Source organism: Orcinus orca, chromosome 13 (assembly GCF_937001465.1).
Source record: "Orcinus orca chromosome 13, mOrcOrc1.1, whole genome shotgun sequence".
NCBI classification, from domain to species: Eukaryota; Metazoa; Chordata; class Mammalia; order Artiodactyla; family Delphinidae; genus Orcinus; species Orcinus orca.
The window spans coordinates 34612415-34631507 of record NC_064571.1 but is presented as its reverse complement, the minus strand read 5'-3'; the positions used below and the strand labels follow the sequence as shown (position 1 = coordinate 34631507).

At 40.9% G+C, this 19093-nt stretch overlaps 1 long non-coding RNA gene across 1 annotated transcript in view; it reads right to left on the bottom strand.

Moving 5' to 3' along the window:
- LOC117195578 (uncharacterized) overlaps window positions 1-19093 on the bottom strand; it is a 76005-nt gene that overhangs the window by 50589 nt on the left and 6323 nt on the right. Inside the window, exons 3-5 of the long non-coding RNA XR_007471100.1 lie at window positions 10115-10210; window positions 7180-7279; window positions 6313-6386 (exon numbers count right to left, since the gene is read on the bottom strand). This is a non-coding gene — a long non-coding RNA (uncharacterized LOC117195578). The remainder of the gene's footprint in view (window positions 1-6312; window positions 6387-7179; window positions 7280-10114; window positions 10211-19093) is intronic.

Sequence of the window (19093 nt, the reverse complement as noted above, 5' to 3'; positions counted from 1 at the left end):
AACCCTAAGACAAGTTAAGAGGCTATCCTATCAGCCCAGAAGACAGATGAAGGTGACTGGAGAGGTATGCTAGAGGCGATATCCCTGGAAGGAAACGCAGATGGGACATACCAGTGTGTTGCCCTGAGGACTCAAACATGATAACCAGGTGTTGGCTGGAGCAATTGAGTAAATCATGGGGATACTTACTAAGATGAGAAATACTGGTGGAGGAACAGAATTGGGAGTAGGGTAGAGAATCAAAAGTTACATGGGAAATGAGATTAATAACTATGTAATGGGATTGCTAAAAAAAACCCCAAAAAACCACTAGTGGGACTTTTGACTATATTGATAGAAGTGTAACATCCAGTTCAAAGGACACCATACATCCCATCTACTGTGAACTGTCTGTACCACATCTAACATTGAACAACCCTGTTCAATGTTAGACCCTACGTTTTAAGAGGGATATTGACAAAGAGACCCACATTCAGAGAACAGAGTCCAGGAAGGAAAAGGGGCTTACATGACAAACGCTTCAGGGAAGTGGGGACCAGAGAAGAAAAGAGATTTCACTGAGAAAGAGGAACGCAGCACGTGGTGGTTGTCTTCAAATATTTAAAAAATGTAACTTACCCTTTGGGACTACAAAAGGCACTTGAGTAGAAGTGGGTAGAAGACGCCAGGAGACAGACTTCAGAAGGGACTCTCTCAATTAGAAAGTTGTTCTAGAAGAGACCAGCCAAGCATTCATCAGGGGAGCATCAGTTAGGAGCAGGACCAGATAATATTCAAGTCCCTTCCATCCCATGGCTTTCATCACTCTAGATGTAAACTCTTTCTGGTTAGAAGCCATCATGGTATTTTTTTTTTTTTTTTTTTTTTTGCGGTACGTGGGCCTCTCACTGTCACGGCCTCTCCCGTTGCGGAGCACAGGCTCCGGACGCACAGGCTCAGCGGCCACGGCTCACGGGCCCAGCCGCTCCGCGGCATGTGGGATCTTCCCGGACCAGGGCACGAACCCGTGTCCCCTGCATTGGCAGGCGGACTCCCAACCACTGCGCCACCAGGGAAGCCCCATCATGGTATTTTTAAAAAGCCTCTAATAGGGTACATAGCATAGGATCAAAATATACTTAAAAATTCAACTTCTTTTTAACTTGGCATGCTTATCTAGCCAATGAAAACTTTTAAATAGTTGTTAACACTTTTTATTACTGTATTTTGTTTTTTTGTGTAGGGGTGCTGATGAGAAACCTGTTCTTGGCCATAAAAAGCCTGGCTCAACTCTTTCAATTTTTTTTTTTTTTTTTTTTGTGGTACGCGGGCCTCTCACTGTTGTGGCCTCTTCCGTTGCGGAGCACAGGCTCCGGACGCACAGGCTCAGCGGCCATGGCTCACGGGCCCAGCTGCTCTGCGGCATGTGGGATCTTCCCGGACCGGGGCACGAGCCCGTGTCCCCTGCATCGGCAGGAGGACTCTCAACCACTGCGCCACCAGGGAAGCCTCTTTCAATTTTTAATAATAGACTAAGACTCATAGTAACTAAGGCTAACACAGAAGCCTAAGAAGTCACTTGCTAATATCCTTCTGCCTCTAAGAAGAGCTGGATAGAGGGACAGCCAGAGTATGAAGAGGACAGACATTCCAGCTAAACACATCTGCCAATAATCTTGAAAAACTGTATTTCAAATGATTGTCGTAAGAATAAAATGAGTTGTTCCATGTAAAGCACCTAGCACAGTGCCTGGACCTTGATAAATGGTTACTGTTATTTTATCACTATAATTATTCACAAATGTTAAATCACTTCTGTATGTTGAACTGTCTGATCTTTAGTTTAAGAATCTCCAGGAGGATGGGGTGGGGCCTTTCCAAGGCCTTCATTTCATAATGTTTGGCGCTTGTTGCTGGGGCCCCCTAATGGATCATCTACAAAATGAGAGGGTAAGATGACCTTTAGAATCTTCCAGCTCTCACAGCCTGTTTCTAAAAGATTTACCACCACGGAGGACAGTCTAAAAAATGTGCTAAGTCTCCAAAATTGGAATTAATGACAAATTTTAGTAAAAGTGGTTGAATATGATATGATCATGTAGAAATAAATAACTTTTCTTCATACTAGTTAGAAAATATCATGAAAAATGTGACCTTTATAAAAGCAAACTCCGTAAAATACTTTCAAGTTAGTAAGTCGTGCAAGAAACCTATGTAAAGAAAATGGCAAATGAAACTAATTATTGAATAATTGGAGACAATGTTCTCAGATGGCAAAACTAAATGTTGTAATCATATTAATTATTGACAAATAGAGTTGTTTGTTTAAAGCATATGCAATAAAAGCATCAACGGCATTTTTCTCTCTTTTAGCTTGCTTGAAAACTGTTGCAAAAGTTCATATGGAAGAATACATATGTAAGAATAGCTAAATATATTTTGAAGGAGAAAAGAAAAAAGACTGGGTGCAATACCATAGAGTTCATATTTCACTACACACACACACACACACACACACACACACACACACACAAAGTTCTTAATATACTCAAGGGTTAAATGTAAAGGCCAGACTTTAACAATCAGCAAAAAACCAAATGGGTGAATATCTATCATCTCTCCAGCAGGGAAAGACTTGAAAGCAAGAGAGAAGGAAGGAAATGAAGGAAGGACGAAGGGGACTTCCCTGGTGGTGCAGTGGTTGAGAGTCTGCCTGCCGATCCAGGGGACATGGGTTCGTGCCCCGGTCCGGGAAGATCCCACATGCCGCGGAGCGGCTGGACCCCATGAGCCATGGCCGCTGAGCCTGCGCGTCCGGAGCCTGTGCTCCGCAACGGGAGAGGCCACAACAGTGAGAGGCTCGCATACCGTGAAGGAAGACCCCCTGGGAAGGTTGAGTATTTAAACACATAAAAGTTTTGACAGAGGTTTAATATTCAATATATTAAAAGCTCATATAAAGCTTATCTTAGTTCAGGTGTCCAAGAAGCAGACAATAAGACAGGATTAAAAATGGGAGGATTTTATCAGGTGTATTAGTTACCTGAGGCTGCCATACAAAATACTATAAACTAGGTGGCTTAAACACCAGCAATTTATTTGCTCACAGATCTGGAGACTAGAAGCTGGATACCCAGGGGTCATCAGGGTTGATTCTGAGGGCTGAGAGGGAAAGTCTGTTCCATACTTTTCCCCTAACTTCTGGTGGTCTCAGGGGTTCCTAGGCTTGTAGATGGTTTTCTCCTCATGTCCTCATTTCATCTTCCCTCTGTAAGTGTCTGTATCTTCACATGGTGCTCTTTGTAGAAGGAGACCAGTCATTTTGGATTAGGGGCCCATCATATTTCAGGGTGAACTCACCTTAAGTAGCTACATCTGCAACAACCCTATTTCTGAATAAAGTCAGCTTCTGAAGTATTGGGGGGGGGTAAGACTTCAAAATACGAACTTGGGTGGAACACAATTTAACCCATAACATTAAAGGAACAGCCTGTGTGGAAGGAAATCAGGAGGGAGCCCAGCAGGCTGGAGGCGGGGAGGGCATCAGAGATGGAGAGAGAGGGTGTAGACTGCCTTCTAGTCTAAGAAGGGGTCAGGAAGTCATAGGGGAGTCAGAGCCAGTCAACAAAGGCGTTCTGCATCTCCTAGGAATGGGTCTGCCTCAGTATCCTCACCACACTCCATACGCGGTCATTGGCAGGACGCAGCCCAGGAGGCGGGGCCTCAGCGTAAGTAAGGCCACAGGTTTCAAAGTGAGAGGCCTGGGAGGCACCTTCTCATGGCTGCCACACCAGGAGAGATAAAGGGATAGGGGGTGATTTACAATAAAGGAAATATAAAACGTTCAGTTTCCCTGGTAGTCACAAAAGTGAAATGTAAGATAGCAGACCATTTTGTTTTTTATTTTAAAATTATCAAAGTAAGAGTTTTGTATTTTTTGTTGTTTTTTGTTTGCGGTACGCGGGCCTCTCACTGTTGTGGCCTCTCCCGTTGCGGAGCACAGGCTCCGGACGCGCAGGCTCAGCGGCCATGGCTCACGGGCCCAGCTGCTCCGCGGCATGTGGGATCTTCCCAAACCAGGGCACGAACCCGTGTCCCCTGCATCGGCAGGCAGACTCTCAACCACTGCGCCACCAGAGAAGCCCAAGAGTTCTTTTTTAAAATGAGGATGTTCAGTGCTGGTGAAGTGAGGTGGACAGTCTGTTATTAATGTAAATTGGTATATCTATTCTGGAATGCAATTTGGTTAAAAAAAAAAAAAAAAGTGTCTTTTTAAGTAACCACATTTGTCTTTTTAAGTAACCTTCAGTCTCCTAGGGCTCATGTGATTATGTGGTACCCACCTGCTCTCTCACTCCCTCAGGTCAGGAAGAGATGGGAACACAGGGGAATGAGATAGTGCTTAGAGGTCTCCTTCTCATCTCCTTCATTTCTAGCCTCATAGCCACCGTCAAACAGAGCCATAATTCTCCTCCTTCAGAGGAACCTCACAACACCAAAGTGATATCTACAGTGGAGAAGCAGGACATCTACTTGGCCGAGCGACCTTCCATTCAGTGGTCGGTTAGCCGCTGCCACAACCTAGCTTGCTGAAGTCAACAGTTCCAGGAAGATGCTGTATTTCGCACGTCAGGCAAACGGACAGTGAAAACTCTTTTCTTTCCTTCCTTCTCCCAACCAAGAAGAAGATCATTAGGAACAGATATGAGAACTTCCTTGCAAAATGTCCAATCTAATTTTCAACTCAAATGGTTCAGTGGACTTTTCATTCACCTGACATGGACGAAACTAATTTATGTTCAATTTTGGAGACGAGGGAGTCAAAAGAGAAGGGGAGGGGGCTTCCCTGGTGGCACAGTGGTTGAGAGTCTACCTGCCCATGCAGGGGGACACGGGTTCGTGCCCCGGTCAGGGAAGATTCCACATGCCGCGGAGCGGGTGGGCCCGTGAGCCATGGCCGCTGAGCCTGCGCGTCTGGAGCCTGTGCTCTGCAACGGGAGAGGCCACAACAGTGAGAGGCCCGCGTACAGCAAAAAAAAAAAAAAAAAAAAAAGAGAGAAGGGAAAATTCACCATCCCAGGAACAATTGCTTGTGAACAAGCTTTAAAACTCTCATACTGTTATGGTGGTATGCCTCTGAAACTCCACTTCCAGATGCCTCCCAACCATATTACTCATATGATTTCACCCCACATCCCTCCGACTCACTCCAGTTTGTCAAGACATCTCATCTTTTAAGTTCTCCCCTCTCCCCAGAGTGCCACTGTATTGTTTCTTGGATTTGACTAGAGTGCCTTAGTTTGTCCCATCAACTTTTTTTCCTCTGGGAGGCAGACGGCACATTTTAGAGGACTTTACAGCATTCAAGAAAAAAAGGGGAAGAAAGCCCTTCCTGATGTCTGCTCTGAATTTGTTTGTGTTCTATTCTGTGTGTATCCCTCCTTTGTTCTGTCCTCTGCATCAGATGGAAAGTAATCATCCTGCCTGAAATGTATCTAAAGCCAAGGCTCCATGTAAATTACAGAGAGAGATGACAAATTTCATGGCCTGGTTATGGTAAAAATGGCAAATTTCACAGTTTGTCATGGATTAATAGAAAAGGAAAACAAACACAAATGAAGTCATCCCAATTGTTAGAAATAATTCCAGAGTGACTATTTGATGAATTTAAACAATGGGATGGAATGCAGGCCATTCAACACGTAACCCACGATTTTAAATTTAATAAAAGACCTTGTAGCTTTATACTCAAACATCCTCATGCTGAAGGTTGAATTCAAACACACTTGCACTTCAGCCTGAGCCCGTAATGAGCAAACTCCAAATTCCAAAAACCTGAGTTTACCCTTTTTCATGAGAAATAATAAAGCATCCATGAAATGTTTTCACGATGAACCGTGGATTGCAGATTTTCAGGGTCGTTGGTGACATCATGATAGATGAGGAGATTTATCTACATGTTTGGAAATGTTACATAGCTCAGTCCCTCCACCTGGAAAATATCTTTAAAAGATTAAGGGACTGAGCCCATCTTCATAGTTCATTCCCTTTCGTTCTAGTTTCAACTTTATTCCCTATCCTTGCTCGTTCTCAGTTACTACCGCAACCTTGTGAAAAACGTGTTGACCAGGGCTTCATTCACCATGGGATTCTGAGAAGGGTCTTAGGGAAGAATTGGGTAATCCATCATCATCTCTTTAAACTCAGATTCTGTAGCCTGGGCTTAAGGCCTGGCATTCCTGCGGCTTTGGTAACTGTTTCTCCACATTGTCCAAAATCCCTCAAAAGAATTCCTCATTGTTTCAGAACCTGAGCAGTGTTATTGCACTGTACCTCATTTCTATGTCTGTATCTGGCTTTTGATCCGTGCAGTCCTTGTGTTTTTCTATAGCATTCATGCCTGGAGCCTGAAAAACAAATTCCAAGATTATAGTAGAATTACATACAGCCAAAATTACATTCATTAGAGCTAAAGTTTTCAGGTTGCCTGATACTTGTCCATCCAATCACACTGACCATAAAAATTGAGTCTGCATAAACCTGTTAACCACTTTAGATTCTTCCACAAAAATGAAGACCTCTAACTAGACTGTAAATGCTAACGTATATGCAGGTGAATAAAAGTAGGAAGATAAAACAAGTGGTGACAATTGATGCCTTCAAGCACTAAGGTTTAGCGACTGTCCAAAAGTCTCAGGTGGAATAGGCACAGGACAGGATTTATATTATAAAAGTACATTCTAAATCCCTAATAAAGAAGGCATAGCTCATTTTTCACCTCTGCATATTCAAAGCAATCACATTTCGTTTATTGTCAGCTTTGAAAATCATGACTAAGTCATCTGGAATTTAGAAATAAACAACAAAGAGTAGTCAGATACGGAAGCCTCTTTTTTTACTTTATTGGGAGATTTTTAAGTCCATGGAAAAAAAGACAAGCAGAATGACCCCGGCTTCACCTTCAATCCCTTCCATAAACATTGTGTCCCACACTTGCACCTCGCTCACATATGTCACCTTGTAATGTTCCTGTGTGTATGTCTTACCTACACAACTAGACTGTAAGTTCCTTTAGGGGAGGGTCTTTATCATCTTTTAATCCATCCTGGAAGCACTGAGAATAATTCAAGGCCATAAGTTCTAGCTGACTCGAGAGACACTCCTCAGGACCCCATCAAGGCCATCAGTTGCACAGCTTACCAATTTCACTGTAGTCATCTGCAACGGGTCTTCCTAAATCACTGCTAAGGACTCAGGTCTCCAGAGCTCCACGGAGTATCACCACTTAATATTCCCAGCACTGCCATAGAAAACAGTTTCATATGCAAATATAGCCACTCAGCTTTCTGATCAGAGAAGCTTCACATTAAGGAAAGGCTGCTGGAACATCTGGTGTCCCATCAAGTTTCGAATATCACCATCAGGAAAGAGTGAGCCCCATTTGGAGCGTCAGGATAAAGGCACTAGCCTCTGGCTGAGCCCCCGATGCATATTGCTGATGGAATCTGAAGACAAGAGTCATTTGCTCTAAGTCTGTGACAAATGATATAGGTTCTGGCAGATAAGAAAGAACTGAAATTTGAACCTGTTTTAAGGCCACAGGATCTTATGTTCACTAGTGCTCTGTTGTCTTCATTCTCATTCCCTGATTAAAAAAAAAGTCTCTGCAATTTTCTGGGGGGTGAAGTAGGGATTGGTGGGCAATACCACTGAGCCACTATAGACGAAGGAACTTCCAAAAATCAGAGGTTGAGCAAAGAGTTGGTGTAAAGCTGAAATCTAAAGAATCCAAAGCAGACCTTGAAGCAAAGGCTAAAACCAAGGGGCCCGAAGCAGGAATGGAAAGTAGAAATCCAGAGTTAGGAGCTGAAGCCCTGGTGGATCAAAAGTGATCAATCTAATACCAATGAGCTATAGTCTAAAATATGGCCTTTTTTTTTTTTTTTTGCTTGCTCTCATATACCCTTTTAAAACAGATGCTTAGATAAGCCATAAAGAACAAAGGAAAAATGTACATTGCCTCTTCTTGGTGCTTCTTTCATCTCACAGGAAAAATGACAGGGCTTTCTAAACTTATCCAGTGGAAAACTCAGACCCAATGTGAGTCTTCTTGAAGTAGGAGGTTGGATCGCTTGACCTCTCTTCTTAACCTCATCTAGTGCATCAAGTTGAAAAACTAGCCCTGACCTTTTGCAACAAATCCTTGAATTCCCCATTTTGGGTTTTGTGGCTGCATGAGAGGCAGGGCTTGGTCTTATTAGGCTGGGTGAAGGTGGACGTGGTAAAGATGTGGTTGATACCCTTCAGTGGGGGTCATTAGAGGTGCAAAATGATACACTCAGGCTGAATGAATGGCCAGAGGTTCCACACAGCTTCCTCCTCCTCGGCCTGATACCTGTCAGTTACATTTCATCTCGTATTGCTCTTCAGTCTGCCAGTGGGCAACTGGTAGACCTTTCTAACTGACCTAAAACATCTCCAGGCATCCTGATGCCAGAGCTATGGTGGCAATCAGGTTATAGGTTAATGGTCAGCTGTGAGGTTAAATTAACTTAAATCTGATAATGCAGACTTGGGTTGGCTACTTACCAACTCTGGGGCTTTGAGCAAACTACTTAATCTCTTTAAGACTAGGGTGTTAAATTTGTCAGATGGTTTTCTTCAAGATGTATGTATTCATTAGAGATTTGTCAAATGGTTTTCTTCAGGATGTATGTATTCATTAGAGAGGCACATGAGGCTGATGATGGTGATGACGATGATGATGATGATGGTGGTAGTGGTGGTGGTGGTGATGATGATACCTGTCAGCCACTTTACCCAACAGCAATTAATTTTCTCCTGGTATAGGTCAGCCAGCTCTGCTCCAGGCAAGACTCAGCGATTCAGGTTGTACCTAGTAAGTGGTTCTGACTGGAGCCCCATTAAATCCTCTGCAACTGCACAAGGGAAGAGGAAAGCAAGAAAGCCAAGAATCTCATGGAGATTTAAGAGGTGGAGTCTCTTCACACCCCATTGACCAGAATCAGTCCCACAGCTTGACCTAGATTCAGTGGGCTTGGGGAATGTTCCAGAAAGAGGAGGGGAAACACACACATTGGTAAGTATTGTTAGGATCTGCCCTAGCCACCGTGGAGGCAGTTCATCTAGCTATTGGCAGCAGTTCGTGGAACTGGGCATGGAGAATCTGGAGCAGTAGAAACCAGGCTATGAATCAAAGAAGCAAGGGCTATAGCAGAGATTAGGAGGACACATCTTCATAGATGGGGAGCTGACGAGGGATAAATGTAACCATTTTAGTGGGCCCGCTCATCATCACCTCATTTATCCAATACTTTCCTGGATAAATGAGAGTGGGAATCCCTCCTTAGTCCAATCCTAACTAACATGATGTGAAGCCTGGATGTCTTTGTAAAGCCACTTTCCGAAAGCTGTTGAGATTGCTATAAATTGGTACAGTCAGGAAGAGCTTCAAAGAAAGTTAAGAACTTGATCTATGTTTTCAAATACGCAAAGAACTAGACAATTGATACAAGGGTGAAAAGTTCATATGCTGTTAGCTGTTTTGTCCCCTAGTTACCAAGGAAGATGATGAAAATTAAAGAAGGGAGGGTCACTAAAATTTTTGGTCATAGAATGAAAATGGTCATAGGATGAAAATATATCCTTCCATTTAAAAAAAATTTTAATGTTATAGGCAAATTATTTTTTAAAAGATACCTTCTTCAGCCGTAAGTTCTGAGCTTGATGGTACAGACTTCATGTTTACAGATGAAGGGAGAGTTGCAATGTAGAAAATTGCCAAAAAGCATCCCTAATCTTCTTACAAAATTGTCTAAGAGTCTCATGATACACGTGCTTTCTGCTTTAACTGAACAAAGAAAAAAAAAAGGGAGGGTGGGGGGAGGAAAGTAAGTATTGTGACAAGCAATGGACCTAAGGGAAAAGAAATACTCAGAAAGTGATCAATAATTCTTCCATATTTTCTTCTAGGGTACAAGGGAAAAAGTCAAGGGCTTTACCACCAAGTTTAGATAAAGTCTAGTAGCTTGAGAACTTTTCATGCCAAAGCATCAGTGTTCAATCCCTAGAGATACTATATGTGTGTTATAAAAAGAAAATGGAACCAACTTACAGTTCATGCACCTACAGATCTTCCTCACTTGAGTGACTTCTTCTCAATTATTAGAGGCCCGTAGATGAGTGAAAATGTAAGTCTGTTATGTAGCACCTGATAAGAGAAATATGGAGAGGCTGATATATACACATTACCCAGTTGTTATATTTATTATACTTTAATTAGTTTTCCTTTTAAAGCTAAAACATGATCATAGGTAATGGAATTTAATTAACGTTTACAGGTCTGTTCCAACAAACAATGTAACCTTTTTTTTTTTTTTTTTTTTTACGGTACACGGGCCTCTCACTGTTGTGGCCTCTCCCGTTGCGGAGCACAGGCTCCGGACGCGCAGGCTCAGCGGCCATGGCTCACGGGCACAGCCGCTCCACGGCATGTGGGATCTTCCCAGACCGGGGCTCGAACCCGTGTCCCCTGCATCGGCAGGCGGACCCCCAACCACTGCGCCACCAGGGAAGCCCCCGTAACCTATTTTTAATGCATTTCTAAGAGCAGAAGCATTTACCTTTCTCTGTGATATAAGTTATCTATACCGAAACAACTTATTTTCTCTAAAACCATTTCTTCCTCCTGAAGCTCCTAACTCTTATAATGATTCCCCCCATGTTGGTTATTTATCTTTTGTTTCTCAGGCCCACAGCCTTCCCTTCTACACTCTGCTGGGTATTGCTGGGGCTGGAAGCCTGCAAACTACATTTCCCAGATTCCTTGCCAGCTGACTTCTTATTCATGTTCTGTCAGTTGGAGGAACTGTTCGAAGATTAGAAAGTGGGAGGAAAGACAGAAGCAGTGGTTTGGTTTTTTTTCCTCTGCTTCTTATTTCAACAGCACAGCAGTCGCTAGGAATTTCTGATGGTATGGTGACAGCAGGCGCAGAGGAACTACAGCCACTAGAGCCCCAGAGTGGGCAGCCCTGACCATGGTTCTGGTTACCCTGAGGCAGCATTCCGTCGGCAGTTTGGGCAGCAGCAGGTCTGGGCTCCTAAGCTCCAGTCCAAGAGCACCAGAAGCTTCCTCCTTTTTCCATTAGTCTGTCCAGGTATAAAGCCTTGACGTCATGCATGGCCATTCTCCCTCTCTGGTACAGCTTGTCAATCATCTTTTGCTTCATAATATGCTTCACACACGTATATTCTTTCTTTTCTATTCTCATTTACTCTGCCTTGGCCCACTCCTCATTCCCTGCTTCTTTCATGGGACCCCACAATATTCCCCCAGACACGAAACTGGGAGAGACCTGCATTTAAATTTCAGTTCTTCCAGTTACTTGCTGTGTGGCCTTGGACAAGTGATTTCACTTCTTTAAGACTCAGTTTCCTCATCTGTAGTAATAATAAGCAAAATTCGTTAGGTTATTGAGAACTACAATGTACTTGGGGCTCTGTTATCATTCTCTATTTTAATACTTATCATAATCCCATGATGTATGTGTTATGATTCTTTCATCTTTATAGTTGAAAAAACTGAGGTTTAGCAGAGTTAAGGAACTTGCTTAAGATCTCACTGCTGATTAAGGGAGGAAGCTGGGGTTGAACCCAGGTACCTCTGACTTAAAAGACTGTGCTCTGAAGCTTCTTTAAGTGCAGATCATAATATAGATATTGTGAGGTTATTGCAATGATTCAATGAGATGTGTAAAGCGTGTATAGGGCCAACATATAATAAGCATGTAATGAATGATGGCTTTTATGTCATAAAAGTACTATAGTGTTCTTTATATCTTATATAGTCTTCTTTATATCTTATTACATGTGTATATCAATAGCCCTGTATATCCTGCTTTGATCATCTTAACGCAAATGATTGGGTGTTTATCCCCCCTAGAAACTTATATGAGAGTTAATAGGAAAAAAGGTTTTGCCTTACAGTTAGTTTTGCTGGAACATATAAGTTTTATAGACAGACTCATACTCGCATTAAAGTACCCATATATTTCCTTATGTATTAATTTGTTCATACATGAATATACACTTTTCTTTTTGTGTAGGCATAGTCTTAGTTGACATTTCCTGGATAAATGAGAGTGGGAATCCCTCCTTAGTCCAACTTCCGGGAAGCAGGAGTTGGCCCAAGGAGGTCAAGAGCAACCCAATTAGAGAAAAAGGGGGAAAATCCTAAAGGCAGATCCCATGCAAGCCTAGAGTTAGAACACAGATCCAATGAATTCTGTTTCAAAATACAGTATATTTTTTCACGTAGTCTAGCTATGTTCTTCACCGAACCACTGGTTTTATTCGTTTCAGTAATAATGTTTTATACACCAAAGTCAAAAATTAGCAAAATTAGGAACCCAAGCAAACTTTCGGTATCTTCTGTGATCAATTCTTAAAGTTTCTGGAGCATCACCTCATCTTCAAAGGATTTTGTTTATTTTTAAAGCAACCTGTCTCTCCTTTCTTACCATCCGTGGATAATTAGAATTAGCTCCTCAGGAGGCTCATGGTATAGCAAAAAGAGGAGTGAATGGGAATCAGGAGACCTGGGGTCTGATGGTGACTCTGATGCTAAACACCTTTGTGAACTTTTTGAGCCTTCATTCTCTCCTTTGTACAATGAGACCTGCAGTTCCACCTGGTGCAGAAATTTTTATTTTAATTAAGAATGCTGGGGCTTCCCTGGTGGCACAGTGGTTAGGAATCCACCTGTCAATGCAGGGGACATGGCTTCGAGCCCTCATCCGGGAAGATCCCACATGCCGTGGAGCAACTAAGCCCGTGTGCCACAACTACTGAGCCTGCGCTCTAGAGCCCGCAAGCCACAACTACTGAGCCCACGTGCTGCAACTACTGAAGCCCGCGTGCCTAGAGCCCGCGCTCCGCAACAAGAGAAGCCACAGCAATGAGGCCTGTGCACCGCAACGAAGAATAGCCCCTGCTCACCACAACTAGAGAAAGCCCGCGCGCAGCAAAGAAGACACAACACAGCCAAAAAGAAAAAAAAAAAGAATACTATTCCATTCTGATTCATTGCAATGAATTGAAGCATACCCAAAGCGTGAATTTGGCTGCATTCCAAAATTCTGCCTCTGGGAACTCTAATCTTAACAATTTCACAGAACATTCAGTTGACCAAACGCTCTGAGCAACCACTCCGTGTGCATTTGCTTAATGTTCTGGAGGATGTGGGACCCAGTACCAACCTCCAAGAGCTTATCGTCGAACTGGTGAAGCAACACCAAAGAGAAAATGCAAGTACAGGGTGAAATAGGACATGAATCAATTTTTTTGAGTGCTAAGCAGACAATAGTGTTGGGAACAATCACGGACAAAGGAGAAGGCATGGGCCATTTGAAGAAGAGTTTAAAGGCAAGTTTGACCAAAGTGGAATGAGTGAAGGAGAGGGAGAGGATGAGCAGAAAACAGTATGGGCAAAGAGTGAAAACTCTCGAATGCCCATATAAGAAAACTTGACTTCATTCCCCACACAATAGGGAACCATCATTAGGTTTTAAACAAGAAAATGATAACTTCTAAAGAATCATGAAGGCTGTCAGAATTGTTATTGGTCATGACATACAGATGTTTCATACATCTGAATGAACTGCTAAACCTTCAGAGCTTGGTCTTTATCTCATTTAATTGGATGAGTTGGACGGGTTCTCACAATCCATAAGAGTTTTATTTCAAACATACAAGTCACACTTACAGACATTCTTTTAAGTGTCTTTTGCTTCAATTAAGATACCTCCAACTTAAAGTGAATAAAGATCAAAACTGGTAGCTAGCGACAAAGTAAAAGCATCAAAGAATCCCAGTCTCTAGAACTTTCTCTTTCTTATTTAATTTTTTAACTAGATGTTATTTTACAAGGGGCTATTGAGCCTTTACACTCCTCTCACATCTTTATACACATGTTGCTTATTCATTTCTTCAGTTTTGCAGTAAAGTTAAAACTCTGTCTTCATCCCAAGAAGGCAATTGGTTACATTTTAGGGGACGACAATGCCAATCACTTGGGTGGCTGGTGGATATTTCCTTGTTGTGTCATATTTAAAAGAACCAAACAGAAAACTTCCAGCATTCACCACCAAGGATTGGAGAGAGAAGAAATATCTATCTATTATCATGAAACTTTGCTGTTTTCTCTACTGAATTAACTCCAATCATTTTTAAGAAAGAACATTTCAGTACATTTTTCTGACAGGTAGGAAATTAACTACATACCAGAAGCTATTGAATTCGACTTTAACAGTATCAATAAACATTTCTGATTAAATTATGAAATTGATTTTATAATTTTGACTGTTATGTTTTTACATCAATATCATCATATGGCAGTAAATGTAGTTACCACTTCCTTATTGATCTCAGACATGGCACTCTAAAGTATTCATTTGACAATATTACAAAATCAAACTTGATTTCCTGTAGTACTGCAGTAACTTCAGGTCGTAATCTAGTCTGAAGAATCAAAATAGATGAATTATTCAGTTATTAAAAGACATATTTTTCCTTGGAGGAAAAGGAACACTTTGGTCAAGTCATCCTTAATGATTGTGTTATAGGATATTTCTCCATGTGGGATTACTTTGTGTGGGTCTCACACAAATATACTATTGCCTCCCACTTATGTGTTATCAATCATGTTTCTTGTGAATAACATAAACACCACTCGAAGAGAAAGAAATGTTTATCCTTCCTACTTAGGGATTCAACCAAAATGCAATGTTTCCATGACTTTAAAAACCAATGTCTTGGTCTCCCCAGCGCATCCCATCAAAATAATACTAATATATTGAGCCGTTGCATTTCCTGGGAGAGTTACATACCTTATGTGTCTTTCACTGGATACATTTTTTTTATTAGAGTATAATTGCTTTGCAATGTTGTATTAATTTCTGCTGAAAAGCTAACTGACTCAGCTCTATGTATACATATATCCCCTCCCTCTTAGACCTCCCTCCCACCCACCCACCTGCCCCATCCCACCTATCTAGGTCATCACAGAGCACTGAGCTGAGCTCCCTGTGCTATAAAGCAGGCTCCCACCAGCTATCTATTTTACACATGGTAGTGTATTTATGTCAAATCTGATCTCCCAATTCATCCCACCCTCCCCTTCCCCTGCTGTCCATATATCTGTTCTCTACATCTGTGTCTCTATTCCTGCCCTGGAACTAGGTTCATCTGTACCATTTTTCTAGATTTCACATATATGCATTAATATACAATATTTATTTTTCTCTTTTTTGACTAATTCACTCTGTATGACAGACTCTAGGTCCATCCATGTCTCTACAAATGACCGAATTTCATTCCTTTTTATGGCTGAGTAATATCCCATTGTATATATGTACCACACCTTCTTTATCCTTTCATCTGTCGTTGGACATTTAGGTTGTTTCCATGTCCTGGTTATTATAAATAGTGCCACAATGAATATTGGGATCTATGTGTCTTTTTGAATTATGGTTTTCTCAGGGTATATACCCAGTAGTGGGATAGCTGGGGCATATGGTAGTTCTATTTCTAGTTTTTTAAGGAACCTCCATACTGTTCTCCATAGTGGCTGTATCAATTTACATTCCCACCAACAGTGCAAGAGGGCTCCCTTTTTTCCAGACCCTCTCCAGCAATTATTGTTTGTAGATTTTTTGTTGATGGCCATTCGGACTGGAGTGAGGTGATACCTCATTGTAGTTTTGATTTGCATTTCTCTAGTTATTAGTGATGACGAGCATCTTTCATGTGCCTCTTCGCCATCTGTATGTCTTCTTCAGAGAAATGTCTGTTTAGGTCTTCTGCCCACTTTTTGATTGGGTTGTTTATTTTTTTATTTTGAGCTGCATGAGCTGTTTGTATATTTTGGAGATTAATCCTTTGTCTGTTGCTTCATTTGGAAATATTTTCTCCCATTCTGAGAGTTGTCTTTTCTTCTTATTTGTGGTTTCCTTTGCTGTGCAAAAGCTTTTAAGTTTAATTAGGTCACATTTGTTTATTTTTGTTTTTATTTTCATTAATCTAGGAGATGGGTCAAAAAGATCTTGCTGTGATTTATGTCAAAATGTGTTTTTCCTGTTTTCCTCTAGGAGTTTTATAGCATTTGGTCTTACATGTAGGTCTTTAATCCACTTTGAGTTTATTTTTGTGTATGGTGTTAGGGAGTGTTCTTTTTTTTTTTGAATTTTATTTTATTATTTTGTACAGCAGGTTCTTACTAGTTATCTATTTTATACATATTACTGTATATACGTCAATCCCAGTCTTCCAATTCATCCCACCCCCCCACCCCTGCTTGCCCCCCTTGGTGTCCATACTTTTGTTCTCTCTATCTGTGTCTCTATTTCTGCCTTGCAAACCAGTTCATCTGCACCATTTTTCTAGATTCCACATATATGTGTTAATATACGATATTTGTTTTTCTCTTTCTGATTTGCTTCACTCTGTCTGACAGACTCTAGGCCCATCCACGTTTCTACAAATGAGCCAATTTCATTCCTTTTTATGGCTGAGTAATATTCCATTGTATATATGTACCACAACTTCTTTATCCATTCATCTGTTGATAGGCATTTAAGTTGCTTCCATGATATGTCTATTGTAAATAGTGCTGCAATGAACATTGGGGTGCATGGTTTTTTGAATTATGGTTTTCTCTGGGTATATGCCCAGTAGTGGGATTGCTGGGTCATACGGTAATTCTATTTTTAGTTTTTTAAGGAACCTCCATACTGTTCTCCATAGTGGCTGTATCAATTTACATTCCCACCAACAGTGCAAGAGGGTTCCCTTTTCTCCACACCCTCTCCAGCATTTATTGTTTGTAGATTTTCTGATGATGCCCATTCTAACGGGTGTGAGGTGATACCTCATTGTAGTTTTGATTTGCATTTGTCTACTAATTAATGATGTTGAGCAGCTTTTCATGTGTCTCTTGGCCATCTGCATGTCTTTTTTGGAGAAATGTCTACTTAGGTCTTTGGCCCATTTTTTGATTGGGTTGTTTGATTTTTTAATATTGAGCTGCATGAGCTATTTATATATTTTGGAGATTAATCCTTTGTCTGTTTCTTTGTTTACAAATATTTTCTCCCATTCTGAGGGTTGTCTTTTCGTCTTGTTTATAGTTTCCTTTTCTGTGCAAAAGCTTTTAAGTTTCATCAGGTCCCATTTGTTTATTTTTTATGTCCATTAGTCTAGGAGATGGGTCAAAAAAGATCTTGCTGTGATTTATGTCAAAGAGTGTTCTTCCTGTGTTTTCCTCTAAGAGTTTTATAGTGCCCGGTCTTACATTTAGGTTTTAATCCATTTTGAGTTTATTTTTTGTGTATGGTGTTAGGGAGTGTTCTAATTTCATTCTTTTACATGTAGTTGACCAGTTTTCCCAGCACCACTTATTGAAGAGACTGTCTTTTCTCCATTGTATGTTCTTGCCTCCTTTTTCATAAATTAAGTGACCATACATGTGTGGATTTATCTCTGAGCTTTCTATCCTGTATCAGTGATCTATATTTCTGTTTTTGTGCCAGTACCATATTGTCTTGATTACTATAGCTTTGTAGTATAGTCTGAAGTTGGGGAGCATGATTCCTCCAGCTCCGTTTTTCTTTCTCAAGATTGCTTTGGCTATTCGGGGTCTTTTGTGTTTCCATACAAATTGTAAAATTTTTGTTCTAATTCTGTGAAAAATGCCATTGGTAATTTGATAGAGTTTGCATTGAGTCTGTAGGTTGCTTTTGGTAGTATAGTCATTTTCACAATATTGATTCTTGAAAATGTTTCTGTTATATGGCCAACACTTAAAACCAATGGAAATTTTTATTCAGCAAAAAATAAATATAATAATTTATACATCAAATAATAGATTTTCAATAAATAGACTCCAGAATCTTCAAGTTGGAAGCAATCATAAAGCTCAATTAATCCAGTGTTCCCCAGAGCAGAATTGTCCTGTGTACCATCCCAGAAAATGACCAACTGATCTATCTTAACAGCACTGGAGCCAGAGGACTTTCTCTTTTGTAGATAGGTCATTCCATTCATGAATAATAGTGAACACTGGAAGTTTCTTCTTATAAAACACTAAAATTTATTTACTGATTGATTTAATGCTTAAAGGGGGAAGGCATTATGAAAACTGTCACTTCAATAAAAGTGAGTCTAGCCCTAGATATTAGTCTCCTATTTTATTATAAGACTATCTTACTGGTTTAATTTATGCAGGATAAGAAAATCTCTGAAAGGAAAGATATTTCCAAAAAGTTTGAAAGAGATAAAACAACAGAAATCTAATATTTTTATTAAACTGACCAAGATGTTGGATTTCTACAGAGCTGGAGATTTGAAAAGCACGTGACAGTACATGACTTATTGCTCCAAACTCATTAAAATGAGCACTGCTCTCACTAGGATGATACCTATTCATTATTTTAACAATTAATGGATAGGCTCTGAGATAGAATGATTAATTCAATAATTTATTTGTTAGGCAACTCTATGGAGTGTATTCTTCTCTGTGTCCAGCTCTCTACAAGACTGTTAAGAGTAAGCTGAGCATAATCTCTCCTCTCACAAGCCAGTGGGAGAAACAGACAGCAACTAAGAATGCAGAGAGCACATAGTGTGCAAAGAGAAGGTTCTGTGATCAGAAGGAGAAAGCCCAGTTTCCACCAGGAGTTCTATCCTGATTTGCTTGTCTTGCCTGGATTACTGCAACTGGCCTTCTAACAACCAATTCAATTCTGCTTCACTCAAATTCACCTTTCCTACTTGTTCGTGATGATTTTTCTAAAATACTAACCTGACTATGCTATTCCCTTGCCTTCAAGCAAAAGTGCATGCTCCTTGGTGTGATATACAGTCATGTATAAGAAGTTCCTACTGTCCTCCAGCCATTTCTCTCAGTACCAGCCCCACCTCATACCTTGTCCTCCAGCCACACTGACTTCCTTGTGGATGTCCAGACACTCAGGGCTGGCTCACCTCTGGGTCTTCATCCACAAGGATCTCTTTACTGAGGATGACTGTCCTTCCTTGT